General features: G+C 40.9%; 1 protein-coding gene across 1 annotated transcript in view; it reads left to right on the top strand.

Moving 5' to 3' along the window:
* The window catches only part of LOC124161979 (lipase 3-like), a 159,369-nt gene that overhangs the window by 87,277 nt on the left and 49,336 nt on the right, over positions 1-22,756 (top strand). The window lies entirely within an intron of this gene.

Here is a 22,756-nt window from a genome sequence, read left to right on the forward strand (position 1 = left end):
CAAGCAACAGGTCACCATAGGAAAACTATGAAAATTTGGTAGAAATTATTATTAAATTAGGTATTCTACCGATTCTACTATGGAACATTTTAGAATTCTCCTGGAAGAATCCCCTCCCTTCATAAATTTCCCTCATAAATTCACAATAAGGCCTTTCTTTCTATCCAAAAACCCTATTCTCTTCATTCCTCTCCCTCGTTTGCATTGCATTCTCCCCTCTAGAGGCCGTTTTACACGAGGCACGTACTAGCACAATCTGTCGTGTGTACGAAGGCGCAGATAAAGTTGGGTCGTGTGAAGCGGTGAATTGCTAGAACACATGCAAGAATACGTGGACGTGAGATGGCAAAATAGCCCCTGTTCTAATTTCGTTCATGCATTCGTGCAACTCCATGCCCCGTGTAAAATGGCCGTAACACTATTTTCAACATCCTCTCCCCGCTAAATACTCGCTCCATTCATACCTTCTGTCTCCTCCGTATCTCACCTAGAAACTTCCTCTCCTCACCCTCCATATCCAGCACTTCGTCTTTCCTCCTTCTCTCCGTCCATTTCACTTTCTCCATTCTTCTCCAAATCCGCATGTCGAACGCCTCCATTTTTCTCTCGTCCTTTTACCTGTGTGTCCATATTTCCGCACTGTAAAGCGCTACACTCCAGATCAGACTCTTCACAAACTTTTTCTTTAAACTCTTACATAAGGATCCTCTCATGAGCTCCTTCCTGTTCACGAACACCTCCTTTGCTAACGCAATTCTCTTCCTGATGTCCTTACTGTACTTGGTTGAAACTGCATTTTCGTTGAACGCATTATAGCAGAGTAGAAAGTAGAACTTCGCATTCATATATAAATACTCGTGACAATGATGCCCTTACTACTCTAAACGTTTTCCGCTAATGTGCTCTACAAGTTGTTGAATTGATCTATTTGGTCAAGTTTTTTCCCACCTAATTTACCTTGAGTCTCGTGTTCCAATCTAGCGGTGCTTTACGCAACCGCATAACCTTGATTTTTCTATTTATCCTCATGTCATAAGCAGGAATGTCGCCATGAAAATGAAATACTTATTGAGAAACACTAACTAGAAGTTCAAAATATTACTATAAAACGCAATTAAAATGTAAATTGTAAATCATTGAACAATATACAAATTGTAATTAAACAATAACAGTTAAAATTAATACACGGAAACTTGAAGATGAAATAAAGTATATCTACGCATTTTCTATCATAGAATGCTTGCGTGCTTGAATATAACTTTACTTTCGTCTTATGTGTAATCTCTACGCTGGTGATAGCAATAAATATATTATTATACCTACCAATCGATTGCACTGCATGTCGAGAATATCATTACTACGTGCAGCTTCTTAATAGATATTACATTAGTATGACAATTGTGTTACCATTATAATTAACAGCATACGAAGAATTTCGAATTGCTGTTACGTTAAGATGAATACCGTCATGGCAGCTACTCCCAGCTAATGCGAATGCTTTGTTATATATTGAGGAGGATTGCATGGTGGCGCCTGCCAAATTATTCAATAAAAATATAAAGTTATTCACGGATATAGACACTGATAACTATTGGTGAACCTTTTCGGAGTCACCCGCAAATGTACTAAAACTGTGAAAATTCAAGCGAGGAGAAAACATCTACCTAGTTCGGAATTCGAGACCGCATCTCTCCGGTTCTCCATGGAAAAACTGTGCGAGGGCAGAGGTTGATTTGATTGTTTAAGTGGTGGAACACCTAGACCGAATTCGGGAGATACGGGTTCGAATACTGATCAAAGCAAATAACTTTTCCTCAGAAGAATTTTCGCACCCTACAAATCTAAAGCCTGACACTGAAATTCGTTTTTTCCTTTTCTAATGAGAATGACTTTTCAGAGACTGAAAATGGTGCCTCGATATAACATTTCCTGCATTCCATGTTCATTTCTGCCGTCCCTTCTCTCATTCCATTGTTGGCCGAATGTGGCCTCAACAACCGTTCTTCAACCCAATGGGTGCTTTCCATACATCGACACTCGTCGAAAAAAGTCGACTTGCGTCGCGGTTTTAGTGTTCCATTCTATGAGAGACGCCGACTGTTGTGACACAAGTCAAAAAACGATCACACACAGGAATTGGAGAGTTATAAATAGTTTCCGTGAGTCGACCCTAGTCGACGCATGAGTCGCATCAATGTAAAGCACCCAATGCCTTCTTTCCATTCATCGACATACGTCGACACGCGTCGACTAGCGTCGCGGTTTTCGTGTTCCATTAGAGGAGCATATAACCTTAAGTAAACAAATTTATTAGAGGAGCATATAACTTTAAGTGAAGGTTATATGCTCCTCTAATAAATTTGTTGTAATACAGAGTGGCCACTACCGTTGTAACTAACAGATGAAGCATTAAGAATGATAAAAATATATGCAATATTCACGTATCTCCATTCCTACCTTAATAAAAACATAAGTTAAACCCAAAAAACTGCAAAAACATCATCTCCCACGATCTGATCTTTAGGGTGGAATTTAACTGCTTGAGCAGAGAGAGAGAGAGACAAGGAGTACCAACTCAGATGTACCGGGAGAGTACGAAGAATAACATTAAAAACCAATTAAATGTTATCAGGAGCATTATGAAGCTCATGTTTTTAATTGCTTGAGCGGACAAACAAATAAGTGCTCTTGACAGTCATAATTTTGGTAACTGCTTACGCAAGAAATCGTCGATACTGGGGTCTCGTGCGTCACAAAATCATTATTCGACGATAGTGCACGATTTTTATGCACTGCCAACTTGATTTAAGCCCACGATTAGAAAAAAATGGGTAAAAATTATCCTCTATTATCATACACATGCGCTTGGGGCCGTGGGCACGTCCACATAAACGAATCGGGGGATCCGGGTTCGAATCCAAGTCAAGGTGAATGATTTTTTTTCTCTGTGGATTATTCGCGCAATTTGTGCATTGCGTGTGACTCACGTAAAGTTATCACCGTGGCTAGACCGGGTATGCTAATAACTTGAAAATTTGTTGATTAAGAAAATGTAAATGAGAGTCGCACTGATGATTACACATCATTATATTAAAATTTTAAATGCCCAATGAGTTGTCTTTAATTCTAACCACGTGGAATAGCTTCATAAGAGAGAAGAGGGCCAATACCACCAAATATTCTCGAATTAATAAATACTTGTCGATAAGTAATGTGTTTACAATATCCTGTGAAAATTTCCCTCGTGGCCATAAGTGCAAGTATATAGGGTATTCAAATCCAAAATCAACTTTATAACGTAGAAGATAATGATACCACTGACTTGGCGTTTTAAAGAAAACATTTATATATTTTACACTGCACTATATAAGCTGTTTAAATGGGACGCCATGGCAATTTTTTCCTCGTCAATTCTTGCATTACGTCATAGAAATAATAAGAATAATCCTTGTCCCTTATGTATACCTGCAAAAAAGATATGTTTCAGCGTTATACATTGTCATTGATTTGTGAAGATATAAGTATCTGGCGACAAGTAAAATTTTTTATAGATATCTAGATGAGCCACTGTTCCCGCTATTCCTTACTCTAGACGATGAAATACTGAATAGAGTAGCCTGGTGATGTCTAAGAATAATTCCACGCTGATTACTGGGAATGGAAATTATATAACTGAGTACACTACCCTTTGACTGCCTCGCAATCGATAAAGCAGCGGTATACTCTTTTGCCACAAAATATCACTCTTAAGGATGCGCTACACAGCTTTCATTTTTGACTCCAGCTGCTCGACCATGACCTAGCAGAAGTTAAAAGCGAATTTCTTTTTTACTGCTATGGAGATAAAAATGTTGGACCCTTGGAACTTGTTAAACAACCCTCCTGGCTTGAAATTTTCATGGAGTATTCACGTAACGCATGGTGTTCGCGCATTCCGGCCCGAAGGTGGCACAGAAGAAGTGCGCGCGGGGACGTGTGCCCCGGGTTATGATGAAATGAAAGGCGAGGACACCTTCAATCGAATTTGGTTTATTCGCGCGCAACTCGCGGGGAAGCGTACGCCGAGACTCCGCGTCCACACGCTCCCGGTTTTCAGTGAGCACTGACTTGAAACCCACGCAGTCGGCATAGGCATGGATGCTAGGGTTTGAGGGTTACTGACCCTCGCGTAACGGCACTCCCTCACTCCAAAAGGGTGTGAGTCGAGTCCCCTTGGCGGAGACCAAGAGAAAGGGGTCCGAGAGGGACTTCGCCGGGCTTGGAAAATCCCGAGGGCGACGACACTCGCCGCAGGGAAGGGGGAGAAATACCCAACATTCCGCCCGCCTTGAAAAGCTGTGATTTTCAATAAAGAGCGTGGAGCGTGTGGGGGAGTGTAAAACAAACAAACACATACATCATAAACACATACATGGAAGAAACACATGAATAGACAACTGCCATATATAGTGAGAGCCTTTTGAAATGAAGTCTCTGTGTCCGTGAGGAAGGCTCACTTCCATTGCATGTGGCATATTCCACATAAATACGAGTAATGAAAAAAAGAAACTGAAATATCACCCGATATTTACACAAACGACACTTGATGAAATCACTGACACTCTCACTAATAAATTATCACTCACAATAATTCACTGGTTCACTTGATAAAAATGTCACCTCTTTACTATGATTACTGAAAATAAGTCCATTAAATCGTGAAAGTTTATGATTAAACAAGTTTCTCTCAGTCTGCAAATAAAACTTACACAAATGGAAATTTACAAAAATGAAATTCAACGTTCAAATTTTAGCTTTTCTCTTTAGGCAAGGGACAGAGTTTGCCACTCTCGAAACCCCATCCTCACCGGGGTGGAGGTGCACGATGCGACCGAGGCTCCACCGGAGAGGGGGTAGATTGTCCTCCTTGATAAGGACCAAATCGCCTTGCTGCATGCTGGGTGCCTCTCTGGTCAACTTGGGTCTAACCTGGAGGCTAGACAGGTACTCCTTGTGCCAACGAGACCAGAAATGCTGTTGCATCCTGGTCACGTGCTGCCATCTGGATAGACGATTGACGGGGATATCAATCATATTTGGGTCAGGGATGGCAGTGAGTGCGTCACCAATTAAGAAATGGTCATTAGGATCTGATGACATTTGGGTAATTGGTCGGGAGCTAAGGCACGCCTCTATCATAGTTAAATAAGTGTATGTCTCCTCATACGTGAGGGATGCGTTCCCAACAATTCTCCTGAGATGATATTTGAGTGAACGGACAGCCGCTTCCCAACGGCCTCCAAAGTGGGGTGAACGAGGGGGGATGAAATGCCAATTGATGCCTTGTGAGGATGAGTAGTGATGAAGTCTTTCCTGGTGTGACTTCGATGAGAATACTTTCTTGAGATCCTTCAATTCCCGATTCGCTACCACAAAATTTGTGCCATTGTCTGAACAAATGTCGCTGCACTTTTCTCGTCGAGATTTGAAGCGCTTTAAAGCTCCCAAAAATGCTTCTTTCGTCAAATCCCCCACTAATTCAAGATGCACTGCCTTGGTGGAGAAGCAAACAAATACAGATATATAAGCCTTGATTGGCTGAGATCCTCGACGACGGCTAGTTTTGACATAAATGGGGCCGCAATAATCAACCCCGCACCTTAAAAAGGGGCGAGTTGGTTCAAGTCTCTGTCTAGGTAAATTGCCCATTAACTGTCCCACTGTCCCTCTCATTGGGATTTTTCTTCCTCATAGAAAAATCTCCCCGGGATGGTGGTAGAAAAATTGCGTACGCATGGTTTCACTAGGTAGGGCCTCCTCTGCTTCCATAGCATTGGAGTGTTTTAACCCTATTCCACTCCCTTCCAACCCTTTCCTTTCCCTGGAGGCGTCGGCGGGCTCCGATCGCGACGGCGTCTCCTTCCTTTTTCCTTCCTCTCCAGCCCCTCACCGGGTGTCCTGGCGTATAAGCCTCGGGCTTGGTTCCGGGCCCCGGTGGTTGTAACCTAGAAGAGCTCCCCTTGAGCTCTCATCAGATCCTGCCCATTAACTGTGGTACAGCCTTAGGGTTACTGCGAAAGCATTTTGTGCATTGATGTACCATCTGACGGCAGAGATTTCTTCCACTTAAAGGCCAGAAACGTTGCCGTATTGATGAAAGAAGCAGTTGCGCTCCAGCGTGAAGTTGCCTGATGTGTTCATGCATCACGATCAATTTTGTAAGATGATGTTTCGGAGGCAAGACAATTGGATGCTTCTGACTATAGGAAATGTTAGAGGAACTTATTCTTCCTCCCGCCCGGATCACGTTGTTTTCATCCAGAAATGCATGCAGCATTTTCAAGCTTGATTTGCTGCTAACTTGATTTTTCCGCTGAAGGTCATGAAGCTCATTAAAAAACACTTCGCTTTGAGCTGCTTTAATCAGCTGCGTAAGAGCCGCCTCTATTTCTCGAGCCGTGAGCTCTCCAGGCTCTCAGTGCGTGATTTTGAGGCGTAGTGTCTGAATCGCAGGCAATAAGCCGTTACCCTCTGCAATTTGGATAATGACGAATAGCGCTGGATTAATTGGTTCACTTCCACTGCAGTCAAAGCGGTGGCTATTGGTTGTTTCTCGGGCAGCTCTAGCATATCAATGAATGATTCTGGCGGCCATTCATTTTCATGTCCATTCATCCAAGGCGGCCCTTGCCATCATGATGCCATCTCGTGCAATTGCTGCGGGGTAAGCCCCCTGGAAATGTGATCTGCTGGATTGTCCACTCCTCTGATATGCCTCCATTTCCATTTACTTGTGAGCTCGTGGATCTCGGCAACCCTGTTGGCGACGAAAGTCTTCCAATTGGATGATGGTGCCTTCACTGTAGAGTCTGACCATAGAATACGGCTTCCCGAAAACGAGAGTGATGATGAGACCTTATGAATGAGATTGGCGAGGAGTACTGCTGCGCAGAGTTCTAGCCTGGGAAGAGTGGTTTTCTTCAGCGGCGCCACTCGCGACTTGGAGCATAGAAGACGCATCATGAATTTTCCATCTGATTTGATGGACCTGACGTATAAACATGCACCATAAGCGGATTCTGAGGCATCACAAAAGCCGTTAATCTCATAAACACTGCAATTCTTCGCAATTACGCGCCGGAGAAGTCGAAAATCATTTAGGCATCTGAATGATTCACGGAAATCAAGCCATTTTGAATGGAGCTCCGCGGGAGGTGATTCATCCCATTCCAATCTGAGTTCCCACAGTCGCTGAAGGAATATTTTTGCATTTAGAATGATTGGTCCTATAGGACCCAGAGGATCAAATATCCTTGCAAGATCGGAAAGAACTGATCGTTTAGTTACTCGGGCTTTACAATCGAAGTTCTTCGTGTCGAAATGGAAGACGTCTGCGTTTGGGTTCCAAAGAATTCCCAGGCTCCTGCTGGTGTTGTCTCCTTCCGGGCGAATCTGATAATATGCCTCCCTGTGGTTCAATGGAATTTTCTTCAGCAATGTGGGATGATTAGAGCACCATTTTCGAAGCCTAAAACCTCCTCTTTCTAGCAATGTGATAATTCCTTCTTGAACTTTCTACATCTACATCTACATAATACCCTGCGAGCCACCTCTAGGGTGTTTGGCAGGGGGTGATCAATCACCAGCATTCAGCATGCATTTGGACTCCCACTCCCAACTTTCTCAGCCTCCTCGATCGAGTTGCTGCCTGTGAGGAGATCGTCAACGTAGAAATCTTTCATCACCACTGCTGCAGCGCAAGAATCACGATGCGATTCTTCCAGGGCTAATTGCTGAAGACATCTTTTCGCTAAAAACGACGCTGAGGCCGTGCCGTACGCTACTGTGTTTAACCTGTAGGTTTCAATTGGCGCGCCTTCTTCGTCTCTCCATAATATGCGTTGCAAATTGGTGTCAGATGGATGAATCTTGATTTGGCGATACATTTTTTCAATATCAGCAGTCATTATATACTCGTGTATCCTAGATCTAATAATGATGCTGGGCAGATCATCTTGAATGGTGGGCCCTACCATTAATATATCATTTAATGATACCCCTTGGATCCCTTGAGCTCTTGCTTGACGCATCAAACACAACTCTCAATTTCGTCGTTGAACTGGTTGCCTTCGTAATTGAGTGATGAGGAATGTAGAAGGCGACGCCCCTTGGTGGATGGTCCTCTTCCTCTACGACTAACTCCATGTGCCCAAGATCTCAAAATTCCTTCATGAATGAAGAATATGCCAATTTCCTCTCCTCATCCCTTAGAAGTCGCTTCTCAATCATCATAAATCTGCGATTGGCGATTTGCTCAGAATCTCCAAGGTGACTGATGTCTCCTTTGATGGGTATTCTAACGATGAAGCGCCCATCTGCCCCTCTTGTGGTGTTTTTCTTGAAATTTTCTTCACACTTCACCTCTTCTGCTGACAAGGAACATTAACGGAGTGTAACGCCCACTTTTGCTTCAAACTTAGCACATTTGTATATTAATGCAAAAAAATGAAATGTGTGAAATTTCCCGTGCCCTCGTGACCTTTGAGTCGAGATATCAGCGATCAAAGATGCCCGATTTGTCAATTCGCCGCCCGTCAGGGGGAAGGCATGCCGGCAATTGGCCCACTCCTCGCCGGGGCCTCGACCCAGCCGGTGAGCGGCCAGCGATGCGATGCGAGCTATATTTCGTCTACGGCGGAGTCTCACGCCCCGGCGAATCGCTCTTTTGTTTTCTGTTAGTCTTTCTGTATTTCCGATTTTACCTGATCCTTATGGAGCATCGGATTGATGGGAAAATTGCTCTGCATTTATTTATAATATATAGTATCACTTTGAAACGCGGAAACTTCGGAATGATACTATGACCCGGAGTAATTCGCGGTAAGAATTTATGCTTCATCTTTCTGCCCGTAAATGCGCAAAGGAAACGAGATAGGAGGCATGTTTCTTTCAAACTTTTAAGGGGAAACCCAAAATAAGCAACACATGGAATACGTCAACAGCCTAGGCCTCTCGGAGACGAGACGGGAAAAACCCCATCCGTATGAATGGACGGGGTCTGCCCTTGCCCTTTGGTGGGAGGTCGGCAAATCTATTGTATTTCTAAAGGGCGTACGTAGATTTTTCGCTTCTGGAAACGGCTGCATCCTCGACCATTTCAGGTACTGTCATAAAATCACCCAAACATTTCCCGTCTCCTCGAACAAAATATAAACACCAGTAGAGACGGAAAACAGCGAGGAATTGGAGTTTTGTCAGTTCTACTTCATCTTTTGGTTTATTCAGAAGCATACGGTTATCTCCAGCACTCTCTATGCTCTTGTATTGTGGATTGAGCCAAAACGATCTGATTGCTGTTTTTAATAGTATAATATAGCTTTCAACATCGTTCGGGTAATTAAAATGGCTGAGGTGATAAACCCATTGAACGTTTTGAGGTTGATGAGAAGTAAATTTTTGGATACTCTCTCTTTTTCGGAGACCACTGTGGAAGAAATTGATCTGGCGGAAAAGCTCACAGTGACAGTGAGTGAGTGAGAAACACTTACCTGTGAGCTTTTCCGCCTTTTTCTTCGAAATATCTAGTAGTAAGACTCATTAATGATCTATCGTGGAATAAATATATTCGAGAAATAACCGGTCAAGCTTATGGTAAAATGGGTTTTGTTAAAAGAATATTAGGGAAGTGCGACGACAAAGTGAGAGAAATTAGCTACTTTTCATCCGTTAGACCACATTTGGAATACGCTGCCAGTGTTCGGAACCGTCATGATTGGAAAATAGGCTAAACCTTTTGGACAAATTCAAAAGCAGTGTCTTTTCTGACGAAGTTAAACATATCTTACGGTCGCCAACATGCTACGGAAGATCAGATCATATAAATAAAATAAGAGAGATAGATTGTAGAACAGACAGATTCAGAATATCATTTTTTCCAGGATCGATAAGAGATTATAACAGCAGGGATAGAACTCATAAATAGACTGCTTGACTTGTGGTGTAGTCAACTAACCTATGTAAAACTTGTTTGTAATGCATGTTTTTTAATTTTATTTTTATTTCTAACAGCATATAGTAGTATAATTTGTTGCATGTTGGAGTCCAAATGCTTGCTGGCTATTGATCACCCCCTGCCAAACACCCTAGAAATGGCTCGCAGGGTATTATGTAGATGTTACGTTTACCAACGCACTATGACGTGATCACGAGAAGAAAGTAAAAGAAATAGACTGCAAAGCAGATAGATTTAGAACCTCTTCTCTTATGCCCTCTCATCATGCCTGCATGAGCAGTGGGCAAGTTTTTCCTTTGCATGAATTGAGAATGCCATTGTTCAGCGTGGAGCGAGAGGCCTTTCCTACCCTACCCTAAAGTTGATGGATGCAGCGTTGCCAAGTCAGAAGGGGACTTTTATCGCAGATTGGATAAAATTCTTAAAAATCATCGTAGAAAGACGATCAAAAATCGCCCGTATTCCAGGTGTGATCAAGAAGACGATAAAGCCAATAAATTGTAGATAGCACTAAAAGAATTGTAAAATGCAAAATGTGCTACACGTGGCCCAGATGGGTGGGGGCCCTCCCGGTGTTTTGGGTCCATCCCTCGCGAGCTCGGGTCCTCGAAAAGGGTCGGATTAGGGTCGAAGCCGAGGTTGAACCCTCATTAGCGCGACTGACCGTCGGTCGTCCCCACGAGAGCGACATTAACCCATGAAACATGTGCCGAAATTATTATTATTATTATTAAAGTAATCTGCCGATTAAGGTTTAATTAGAAATTGCGCGGAAATTGGCGTAAGGTTTGATCGATTTTGAATTAAAGGAAACATTAGCACGGTGCTTACTATTATTTTTTCATACGCCTTGCAACCTTGTTTTGCTAGTTTAAACTATTGATTGTGGAAGAAGACACCTCGATATGAACATGACGAGGATATAACATTCAATTGAGATATGAACCATGGCGGCTGAGTGACAAAAATTCAAGTTTTTAACTCCACATCTAAAATACCACTGTCTTAATTCTTGAAATGGGAAGTATACAATACATTTTTATGGGAATAAATTACAGCGATTAATACTAAAGAACTTCCGCAGTTTCAATATAGATTGATGAACAGCAATAATACCCGAAAAATATAATTCAAGTGAATTAAATTATTTGCGCCACGATTTGAGTAGGTGCACCGTGCATTTTTGCGTTCATTCACGCGTTTATACATTTCGACATTAACTCGTTCGGGTTATTGTACTGGGTAAAGTACCGTGTAACCAGGCCTTTAGCAATAAAATGAGCAATTCGTCACGAGAAAAGAAAAATACGCTACGGAAGAATGCCGGAAGAGAATCTGCGGAGGCTATCTATTGAGTCTCCCCTCTTTTTTACGTAAGCGGCCCACACGAAAGAGCTCATAAATACGTTCGGAATGCGGGCTCCATAACCCACCCCTCTCTCTCTCTCTCTCCCTCCCCCCAATAGGTCCAATGACACACAGACCCGAATGTGTGGTCCGCTGACGAATGACCCCAACAATTGGCTTGTTTTTATTTTTTGCCAGCGCTCAAATGGGGCGGACTTTTCGCAAACTCACGCACAATATCGTGAAATTTTCAAATGATTTAACGAAAATCATACGCAATTATTTTGAAAACGAGTGTAAACACGGTGTTAAAATATTTTCGGATGAGAAATTTCAATTTTTTTATTCCAGATCAAAAGTACAGTAAACGGGGAGTGTACACTTCCTTTTTCAATACATGCAATACAAAAGACTTTCCACAGTTACAAAATACATAGATGAAGAGCAAGAATATCTGAAAAATCGGAAAAAATTCACTAAAATGTAAAATAAATAAAAAATACTTAGCTCTTACGGCTAAAACCTTTTATGATTGATTGACATGATTTTCTCTGACTTCCTACATTTTTACTAAAAGCTGACTTACATTCCCGAGTGGAGAACGAAAAATACCAAATACCTTCGGAGGAGATACAATTATAAGCATTATTTTCTCCCAATACCCTGTAACATAACATAAACAAGCCACCATATTGTTTTTATATAATTTAAAACTGACAATAGTAGTGAGGGATTGTTGTGAAGGAAAAGAGGAGTTGTGTATAGAGAGTTGAAGGAGGCAGACGTATTTAAAGGAAGGATCGGGAGAGGGACTAAGAAAGGTGGCGGTGTAGCAGAGAAAGGAAGAGAAAGCAGAGAAGGGGAGGCGCCTACGAGAGGAGAAGAGAGCGGGAGGAGGGGAATACGGCGGAACTCAGGATCCACGCGGGTGCAGTTCATGGTGGTGGTTCAGAAGAGTGGTGGTGGTAGATATAAATGGAATTGTGATATCATGGTGGCTTTTGATGTTGGTTTTATGCTCAAAGTTTCAAAATATAGAGTTTGTTTCGAATTGTATTGGAATTATTTGTTTATAAAGCAGCGAAGATTTTTAAAAAGTTACATTTTGGCGCCGCAACGTGTAGGGCACGACAGCAACACGTGATCCGATGAAATCTATGCATATTTAGAGATATAATTGGGCCACGGTGTTTGTTAAACCACAAGGATACCCTGAGAAAGCGGGATACGTAAACTATTGCACGCGTAGTCTAACAACCATTACACACTTTAACAATAAGTGAACTCTCGACCGGGTACACGAGAACTTGGAAAAATGGCGACGATAGAGAAATGTTTTGAGGAATTAAAGAAGGCGGAGATAATAGAGGAATTAAGAGAGCTTGGTTTGAATACCGCCGGGGTAAAACAAGAATTGATGGTAAGACTGAGAACCGCATTTGAGGAAAAGGGAATTAATATTGATTCGTATCGGTTTAAATTGAAAGAAGCACAGATAATAGAACCTGACGTAGTTACGTGGTTGAAGGAATTCAGAAGAGAATTTGTGGAGAAAGATAGACTTCAAGAAGAGCAGAGAGAAAGGGAAAGAAGAGAACGAGAGGAGAAAGAAAGACTGCAAGAAGAGCAGAGGAGGATCATGGAAGGGTTATTAAGAGACGTGATCAGAAAACAGGCAGATGGAATTGCAAAAATTCAGAGTGTAGTTAAGGTACTTATTGAAGAAAAAGTAGAAGGAATAAGAGAGGAATGGAAACAGAAGCTATCCGCACACAGAGAAGACTTGGAGATGGGGCAGAAAGAGATTAGGGAAGAGATTGGTGTATTAAAAGAAGATTCACGACAAGAGAGGATCGAAGTTCTCGCAGCATTAGGAGACGTACAAGGCAGAACAATGCAGGAGATGGATAACATCAGTGAAGAAACAAAGCGAAAATTTCAAATAGTAAGCGAAAGAATTTTGAAATGCGGCGTAAAAATAGAGCAGGTGTCGGAGAGAGCAAGCGCGGAAGCGGCAAGGCTAGAAAAACAAATGCAATTAATCGGCCGGAAGGAGACGGAGTGGTTGAGAATGCAGGGCTACAAAGGAGGAAGTGTATCACAAATACCTGCAATCAACGTGAAGATTCCAGTTTGATGGACGAAAAGGAGCGAGACCGATGCGATATATGCACGAATTGGAGGAGTATCAAGGATTATATCAGCTGCCGAATGGTGACATGCTCAAAATTATTCGGCAAGGCATGGTAGGACTGGCTGGGGAATGGATGACTGCCACGTATCATTTGCAGACTGATATGTGAAATTTCAAAAAATTATTCTTGGCACAGTTTTGGGGAAAACAACATCAGATGGAGGTGAGGAGAATGCTCGATTCCGGTCAATACCACAGGAATGGAAATATGAACAGGATAGAATATGCTACGAAAAGGATAAGTGCAGCAAAAGAATTGCAACCTGCCATGGAGGACGAGGAAATCATATATAGACTCGAGCATCATTTTGGACCAGAAGTAAATGCCGCCATTATCACGCAGCATATAACGGCATTACCGCAATTATTGGAACTTTTGGGACGATATGACAACGCCGCACCAGAACAACACCGAGAGTCTAGACCGGAGGCAGGACAACGGGAAAACCGACGCCAACAATGGAACGAGAGAGAGAGAGACAGGAGATGGGATCCAAACAATCCGTATGGGCGTGGAGAAATGGAATATCACCGAACAGCTGATCGCGTGAATACCCTCATTTTCGAGAATAACGATGGTATTAGTGTTGCGGGAAGAAAATCGGAAAACTAAATAGGTCTCGTTGTATTCCATGTCCCGACGCACCGAAGACCGAAGAAGATGGGACGATCGAGAATACGAATGCAGAGGAGAAAAGGAAGTGGAAAAATAGAGTTAGGAGTCTAATAAAGTCACCACAAGAATTACTCAAAGAGGAGAAAGAAGACGGGGGTCCAGGAATCAGATGCCCGGAAATAGAGATAGCAATTAACGGGTTGAAAATTGGTGCACTTATAGACACAGGATCGGAGATTACCTGTATTAGTGAAGAGTTTTACGATGAAAACAAAGCATATTTTATGGAAGTGATGGAGTTACCTGTAAGAGGAGTTCAAGTAATGGGAGCCATTGGACGGAAGAGTGGTAGAATTAAAAAACCAATAGTTCCCACGATGAAAATCGGAGATATTTGTGTTGACTTGAATTTTACCGTAGTCCCGGGGTTAATAAAAACAATCATTGTGGGTACGGACACTTTAGATATGTGGAAGGCTAAAATTGACTACAGAGATAGGGTTGTAATTATAAAGCAAGGAGAAAAGACGGTGAGATGTCCATTCAAAGGGGCAGAAGTACCTTCGCAGCGACTGGTAATGCACATAGAAGAATGGCAGATGGGAAAAGTATATGTTACGCGAGAGGAAGAAGTGATTTCCACGGAGGAGATAGAGAGCAGCGTTGAGAATATCCCGGAGCTTTCAAAAGAAGAGAAGGCAGTATTAGCGGAAGATATTAAGAAGAGGAAAGAGATATTTAAGATTACGCCTGGGAAAATAAAAGGGTATTCATATAAAATTGAGGTAAAAGAAGATGAAGAATTTCATGGTCAATGTTACACTATTCCGCTGAATCTACGAGGGAAAGCAAGGGAATCCATTAATAAGCTGTTACTCCAAGGGATTATCGAGAAGAATACGTCACGTTACATATCACCGATGGTTTACTTGCTTAAGAAGGACAATTCGGTACGTTTGTGCATGGATGCAAGGGCAGTAAATAAAATTATTAAGCCAGATTATGCCACATCCAGAACACCGCAGGAGTTATTTCAGGAATGCGCCAACGAGAAAATTATGACATCGCTGGACCTCACACAGAGTTTTTACCAGATAGAATCACACCCACAATCTAGGAAATATTGTGCCTTCACATTTGAGGGAAGGATCTACCAATCCACCCGAGTACCGTTTGGTTGTTCAATCAATAGCAGTGCATTAGTGAGAGCAATTGAATATGTTTTGGGAGACGAACATGAGAATTTCTGTCTGAATTTCGTTGATGACTTATTAATTATTTCACGGAATTTAGAAGGACATTTTGGGCATTTGGCGAGAGTGCTGGATAAATTGAAGTAACTCCTACTGAAGCACATTTCGGACATAAACCCGAACGTATTTGGCACAAATGGTCATCTAACGAAGACGCCGTGGAAGCGGAGAATGATGAAATTCTTATAACTAAAATCCGTGAACATATTGCGAAGAAAGGGTAGAAGAGGCGGTTGAGAGAAGAAAGAAAATACAAAGGAAGGATAGAAAAGTTTGAAGTGGGAGACCTAGTGTTGATACACACGGATCCAGTTTCAAATGAGGAAAGAAAAATGTTCAAAGCATTCTTACCTATGTATGAGGGTCCATACGGGATCAAGGAGTCCAAGGGAAGTTTTACTTTTCTACTGATACATCCCATAACAGAAGAAGAACGTGGAGTATTCCATGTATCCAAGTTAAAACGATATCAAGGAGAGATCACAAAAACACACCACCAACCACAGCAACACACACACACACGCAAACACCACAACCGTCTTAACCCGATTTCAGAAGCAAACTATGGACGGTAGATGAAGAAAAAGGGTAAGTTAGATCGCAACGAATACTTACATTGTAGTTACGGCAGCGAAAGGCAAGCACGAAGAAGCAATTACAACGCGAGGAATAATCCTATACTGACGGGAGAATAAATACTTTGTAGAAAAAGGGTCAGTTGCAGGACAATGAAAGAGCAACTTAGGGGATTAGCGCGTAGGGCGATTAGATAAGTGGCGAAAGTAATAACATCCTGGAGAGATGGTGGAAGGGTGATATGACCACATAAAATTGAGGGTAAATACATGTGTTATAACTTGATAGGGATGATAGCAAAAATGTTTTGTTGGTTGTTTATTAAATACATATGTAATGTTTATATGCTTGGAATGAATGATGACAATGAAGAATGAATGAGTAAAGTGTATAAAGCAGGGGAGTGATAAGTGAAATAAGTGTGGCAAATAGAAAAATGAAATGCCAGTATGGAGTGAACAGTGTTTATGTGATGGGAAGGGGGAGTGAAGTGCTCTGGCTTTCAACTGCAATAGAAGAGGTATGAATGTGTTTTCAAAGTTATGGTTTCAAGTGTTTATTATTTTCCTAAATATTATTGTTAATCTGGTACATTATTTAGGTCAATGCCGATATTATATCTGATCAAATGGTCAACGAGACATATTCTGCTAATGTGAATAATTAAGTATAATATTGTTGTGTTTAAGAAAACGACTGAAGTGTTATTTTGTTTATTGGTATTTAGAGGGAGTAATAGGGTATTCAATCTCATTTGTTTAGAAAATAATATTTTGAAATTGTTTGGTAAGTGTATATTGTAAGACCTACAGGTAGGAATGCTGAAATATTTAGAAAAGAAATACCAGTCTAATTAGAGGTGTCGGGGCCACCATCAGAATTTATAATTAGAGGTTTTCGAAACTAAGTTTTGTATCTAAAAAATAAAAAAAATGTTCTTTCGACGGGGCAATGTAACATAACATAAACAAGCCACCATATTGTTTTTATATAATTTAAAACTGACAATGGTAGTGAGGGATTGTTGTGAAGGAAAAGAGGAGTGGTGTATAGAGAGTTGAAGGAGGCTGACGTGTTTAAAGGAAGGATCGGGAGAGGGACTAAGAAAGGTGGCGGTGTAGCAGAGAAAGGAAGAGAAAGCAGAGAAGGGGAGGCGCCTACGAGAGGAGAAGAGAGCGGGAGGAGGGGAATACGGCGGAACTCAGGATCCACGCGGGTGCAGTTCATGGTGGTGGTTCAGAAGAGTGGTGGTGGTAGATATAAATGGAATTGTGATATCATGGTGGCTTTTGATGTTGGTTTTATGCTCAAAGTTTCAAAATATAGAGTTTGTTTCGAATTGTATTGGAATTATTTGTTTATAAAGCAGCGAAGATTTTTAAAAAGTTACAACCCCATTGTTGGAACTCGAAGTCGGAGCTATGGCTACGTAATTACCCTATTTTCTCAGATGCATTGAGTGTCACCATAAAAAAGGCAAAAACTTATGAAGGATAATAAAGTTAAAAAAGTACCTTCGCGTAAAAACCGAAACTGACTTTTCCCTATTCATTGCTGTAATTTCTATTTTCGTTGGGGAATTTCAATATGATAGGCTCCATTGTGAAAACATCTCTTTCCAAAACGAAGACCTTAATTCGTTTCATCTTTATAGTGCGTAGTCGCTAATAATGCAACATGGAACTCCTCAACAATTCACATGTCAAGTCTTGTTTCTGTATCACTTAAGGTCTGTTCACTTAATCTTTGCGGGTGAGCTGGTGTGGCTTAACCGAGTTGGGGTGAGAGGAGGGAAAGTTTATCTACACGTGACTTTCCCTCTTCCAATCAGCAGACAGTAGGCGTGGCCTAGCACTTCGGAATTTCAGTCGCTCTCAGACCTCCGTCGTGTCAACTTCGTGAATCTGCCAGCTTTGTTGCCAAATCTCGCGCGTTCTCTTGGTGCTCTTCGATTCTTCCATTTAAATCTAACTTATAACTTACTGTCCCTTAGTCTTCCACTTCAATCCTTTTCCATCGCCTTTCCAGAAAATTTTTATTCGCCTTATGCATTCCAATCAGCACCGACTCCCTCCCTCCACCTATTCCCTCTCAGTACTTTTCCGATCCCTTTATTACCAAACCCTAACCCTTTTCCTCAACTCCGTATTTCCTTCTGGGTATTAAAACCTGTATAGTTTTGTATACCTCTGATTTAAAAGAGTAACATCCGAGCGTGTTTATTGAAGGCTCCGAAAGTGACTCCGAAAATTAAGACACTGACGGGAGGGAAGACGAGGAGGTTGATTTATTAGCCACACCACTCCAGCAATAAGTTACAAAATAAATTATTTAATAAAATACCCGTCGTGCTACTTTTCTCCATTCTTTGTGCATCCTCATCCTCACGAATTCCCTTGCAATCCCCGTTTATCAGAATGTTACGCTTATGTATGCCTTTCACCAGCGGTCTCGCATTTAGCGGACAATATCTGAGATGGGATTATCGTCAATCCCCTCTAAATAAGTAGCGACTAGCGATACATTGTATGCATTGTTTCGCCGCCGGGCCCAAAATATCTGTGGCCACGTATGAGTCACACCTTTTCAGTGGGACACTAGGGCGCCTGTGTACATTTGGCAACGTTAAGGTCGCTCCTGCTCTCTCTCTCTCTCGGTACTACCCCTTCCCATTCAGCGAGGCCCCTCCCCCTTCAGCGAGGCCCTCCGATAGTGTCCGGGATCTCACGAAAGATGACCCGCAGAGATAAAATGAACAGATAATAATTTAGTTTGACAACGGATAGGAATATTTTAAAACTGTGCCGGAGAAAGTCGAAGGAAGCACATATACGTAAGTATGAAGAAATGACTTTATCAATCACGCAGAAGCTTCACTCGTACGCTCTTTTCATGTTTTATACTTCACAAAGCTAAAACTTTTGTTCATTCACATTAAGACGAAGGAAATATTTTTATTGTTTCAGTAGGAAGTATTTAATAATAATAAATGAATATAAAACGTAGGAATAGCTTTAACCTCTATCTTTCGTTCAGGCAGTGTCTAAACGGGTGAGGAAACAATATGGAAAATATAGATGCACATAATATGCCCCGACTGTTCGTCAAGAACAGAATTTGGAACTGTTCCTTTTACTGAACAGAATGAAAAGGATAAGTATGTCAAAATAAATAGTTAAACCCACCTCTAATTAATATACACTACTATGTTACAAGTTTTGTGGAATCACATTAAGACGGAGAAAATATATTTTTGTTTTAGGAGGAAGTAAGTAGGTAATAATAAAAATAAATAGATTATGTTGGAAGGGAAAAAATGATTAAAAACCACAAAGAAAGCTTTCCTAAAGTAATTTCTCGATATCAATTTGAGAAAAAGTTTTTTTTTTCCTTCTTGGAGACACTAAAATTGGGCCAATTTTGTTTCAATCAAATATAGGTAGGATATGGCATCATTTAGTACTATTTCACAATTTTGAGGTATTTTAAAGACTAATTTTAAAGGTATCGACCAGCATTAAGAACGCGGTTTCCAGTCAGGAAGTAATGAATAATCAATTCCTTTGCTGCATTAATTATTTATAGAACCGTACTCGACAGCATAGTGGAACATAATAACACCACGGATTTGAATTGCATGTTCTATTTAAAGCGATGGGAAAGGGAGTTTTGAATTGCCAACACTGAATACGGAAAAACTTCACGGACGAAGATTAAGTTACCGGGTGTCCCGGTAACACATAGACATAGCTTTTACCTCTATCTTTCGTTCAGGCAGTGTCTAAACGGGATAGGAAACGATATAGAAAATGTAGATGAATATAATATGCTTCGAGTATTCGTCAAAAATAGAATTTAGAACTGCTCTTTTTACTGAACAGGATGAAAAGGACACAAAAAGGCATCAAAATAATCAGTTTAACCCACCTCTAATTCATAGGTATTCTGAGGCGGCCACCGACAGCTAAGGTCATTTTCGCCACGTGGCCTGACTAGAAGTGTGATTTATTTAACCTTATTTCGTCCTCCTTCCTGTGTCCATGTTTCCGCGTCGTTATGCGCTACACTCCTGAGCAAACTCTTCCCTATCCTTTTCTTGTAACTTTTACCTTCCAGCCAATGAGAAGAGTAGGTAAGGAATGTAGAGAAACCCGGCGTCGGTATTAACCTGATGTTATCGAAAGACGGCAAGGGGATCACGGATTAACGTCCCATGCGACGGACGTAGCTTGGTACTTGAGATGCCATCCGCAAAGCACTCAAAGAATGTATCGCATGGTCACCGAAGATACCAAGTCATTGAAACCCTGGCCCAAGGAATGGGAGACCAACAATATATCATCCCAAACAAATCGCAACCTTATCATCCCAATAAGTAACATGCAATTTCTTCATAGCTAGCCAAAATAATAAGCTTCCTAGCCACACAAACGCAATTTGAAAACTCCCGCGGCGGGGCTGCTGTCCTCACCACAAATCGACGAATGGATATCCTGTGTAGCGCCACTACTTTAGGTGGCCACAATAAACACTAACAGCATCCAGTAACGCGGGAAGAACCATAAATTAAAAATCGTAACTGGCTTAGGCAATGCGCGGCGGGGAAGTTATTCATTAATAGAATCATCAGTAAGTCGCGTTATAGGAATATCTAATGATTCAGGTCAAATATACGTTTAAATCCCAGTAAAAAATAGACCCAAATATTGAACTCATATTACGCCAAATAAATCACTTACGGTCATGAATGCAGCTTAAACCTCATTTGAAAACGTTTATTATGACAAAAAGATATGAATAACTTTAATGTATTTCTCGAAGTGTGCTCTTTCATATTAATTGTATCATTATTCGTCATTTGGTGGTTTTCGGCGATAATTCGTGGGATTCGCTGATCATTATGGATAAATAAATTTAAACTTTGTTTACGAGGAGATGACATTAAACGTCGAAACCATGGTCGTTTTGAATAAAAATATTGTAAAAAAGAAAGTTTAAATTAATTCATCAAAAAAATTACTCGCCAACCTTCTGCGTTCTATCCAACGTTAGCAACAGAGACCCTTCATTTCAGCAAGTGCAATTATAGTAATTAACAATATCGCTAATTCACTACCAATGAGATAAATAGAAACGATTAATATTTGTAATCATGGATTATCTATGGCGTAGCCTCGAGGAGGGGTTTTCGTATTACAACCCCCTTTTTCCCCCGGGTAATCTCCATATACCCCAGGAGTGTCCCGAAATCTCTGACGAACCCCATTGAAAAATCCTGGCTACGCCACTGTGTGTATTTCCAAACGAAAATTGCCTGTTTATCGGCACTTAGTTCTCTATTCAAGATTTCTCGGATCTACATAATAATTCAAAAATCATCGTGAAAGAGAACATTTTTCAATCCATTGGAGGGAAGTATTTATGGAAATCCCCATGTATGATACTTTGTAACCAATAATACGCAGGATTAAGCTTAAAGAAAGGAACAGTAACTCTCATACCATCAACTAATCCTCTTTCATTGAATACACGTCTACTACTTATGGAGAATCGGAATGAAGGCAATGTCACAGGACGAATTAAATCCAGATTACATCATTAGTAGATGCAATGTATGTACCCCAAAAAAAGTGCCAAAAAAGAATAAAAAAACAGTTAACATCAATGTAAAGTCCTATACCTGTTTTAAAGAAGTTATTGCTCTCCTTTTTTCCCTTTCTAATTCGGTTGCTTTGGTCTAAAAAAATTATTAAAAAATATAGGTTAAATAGTAAGTGGGAAACCCTTCTGAATAATCAACTTTACTCCACTAACCCTCGATACATGTCTTTATGGTATTTATGGATGTCTGCTGGGAGTGATAAATACTCCTATATCCAGGAGAAACATTGTTTTATCCAATCTCTTGCATTTGCGCCATTTCAGGAAAAACGTATTTAAAAAGTATTGATTCATGTCGTTGTGACAAATTTCCTTCATCTTCATGTCTTTCCCCGAATTAAACTGAAAGTGAAGGAACTGAAGGGCAAATTACCTTTTTTGAAGACCACGAACTTCCACTTCCATTAAAAATAGCATCATGTATTTCTTTGCTGATCACCTTAGTGCGTTCCTTTTCTTCTTATGCGAAACTAGCTGACCCGGCGAACTTCGTACCGCCTAAAATTCAATGACCTTATAGTTTAGTTGCACCATTTATAAATAAAGAGCGGCTGTATCGTTTTAATCATATTTGATTTATTATAAATTAAATGAGAAAATATTGATGAAATAAAAATTATACGCATTCAGTTGTTGGCTATTTGTGTTGTTAACTGTAAAAAAATGTTTTTAGGTTTAAGTCCGTAGGGTAAACTTGACTCGTTTGCGGGGCAGCTTTACGCAACGCTAGACCGACGCTTGACTAATGATCAAAATAGTGTAAGAAAAGCCCCTATGAAGCAGCATTCGTATCAAATGATTTAAGGCGCGCCAGTGATAGTATATCTGTTTGGAAAAAATGCACTGCGTAAACGTGCTGCATGCGTAAACGCACCACGGTGTGCCCCACATTCGGGTTTAATGTCTTGCGTCAAGCGCCTTCTGATAAATAACAGTTTTTGTTTTGTTATCAGGCGCAAGATAAAGCAAATGAAGCTAAATAAATATAGCGAAGCGAAGCAGGGACGCAGCGAGGGGTTTTTTTGGGGGTTAAAACCCCCCCAAAAGCTCAGAGAATCTTTTTATAAAATATTTGGTTATTAAATTTAGGGGAACGGATGAGTCACAAAATATTTAAC

Source organism: Ischnura elegans, chromosome 7, assembly GCF_921293095.1.
Source record: "Ischnura elegans chromosome 7, ioIscEleg1.1, whole genome shotgun sequence".
NCBI lineage: Eukaryota > Metazoa > Arthropoda > Insecta > Odonata > Coenagrionidae > Ischnura > Ischnura elegans.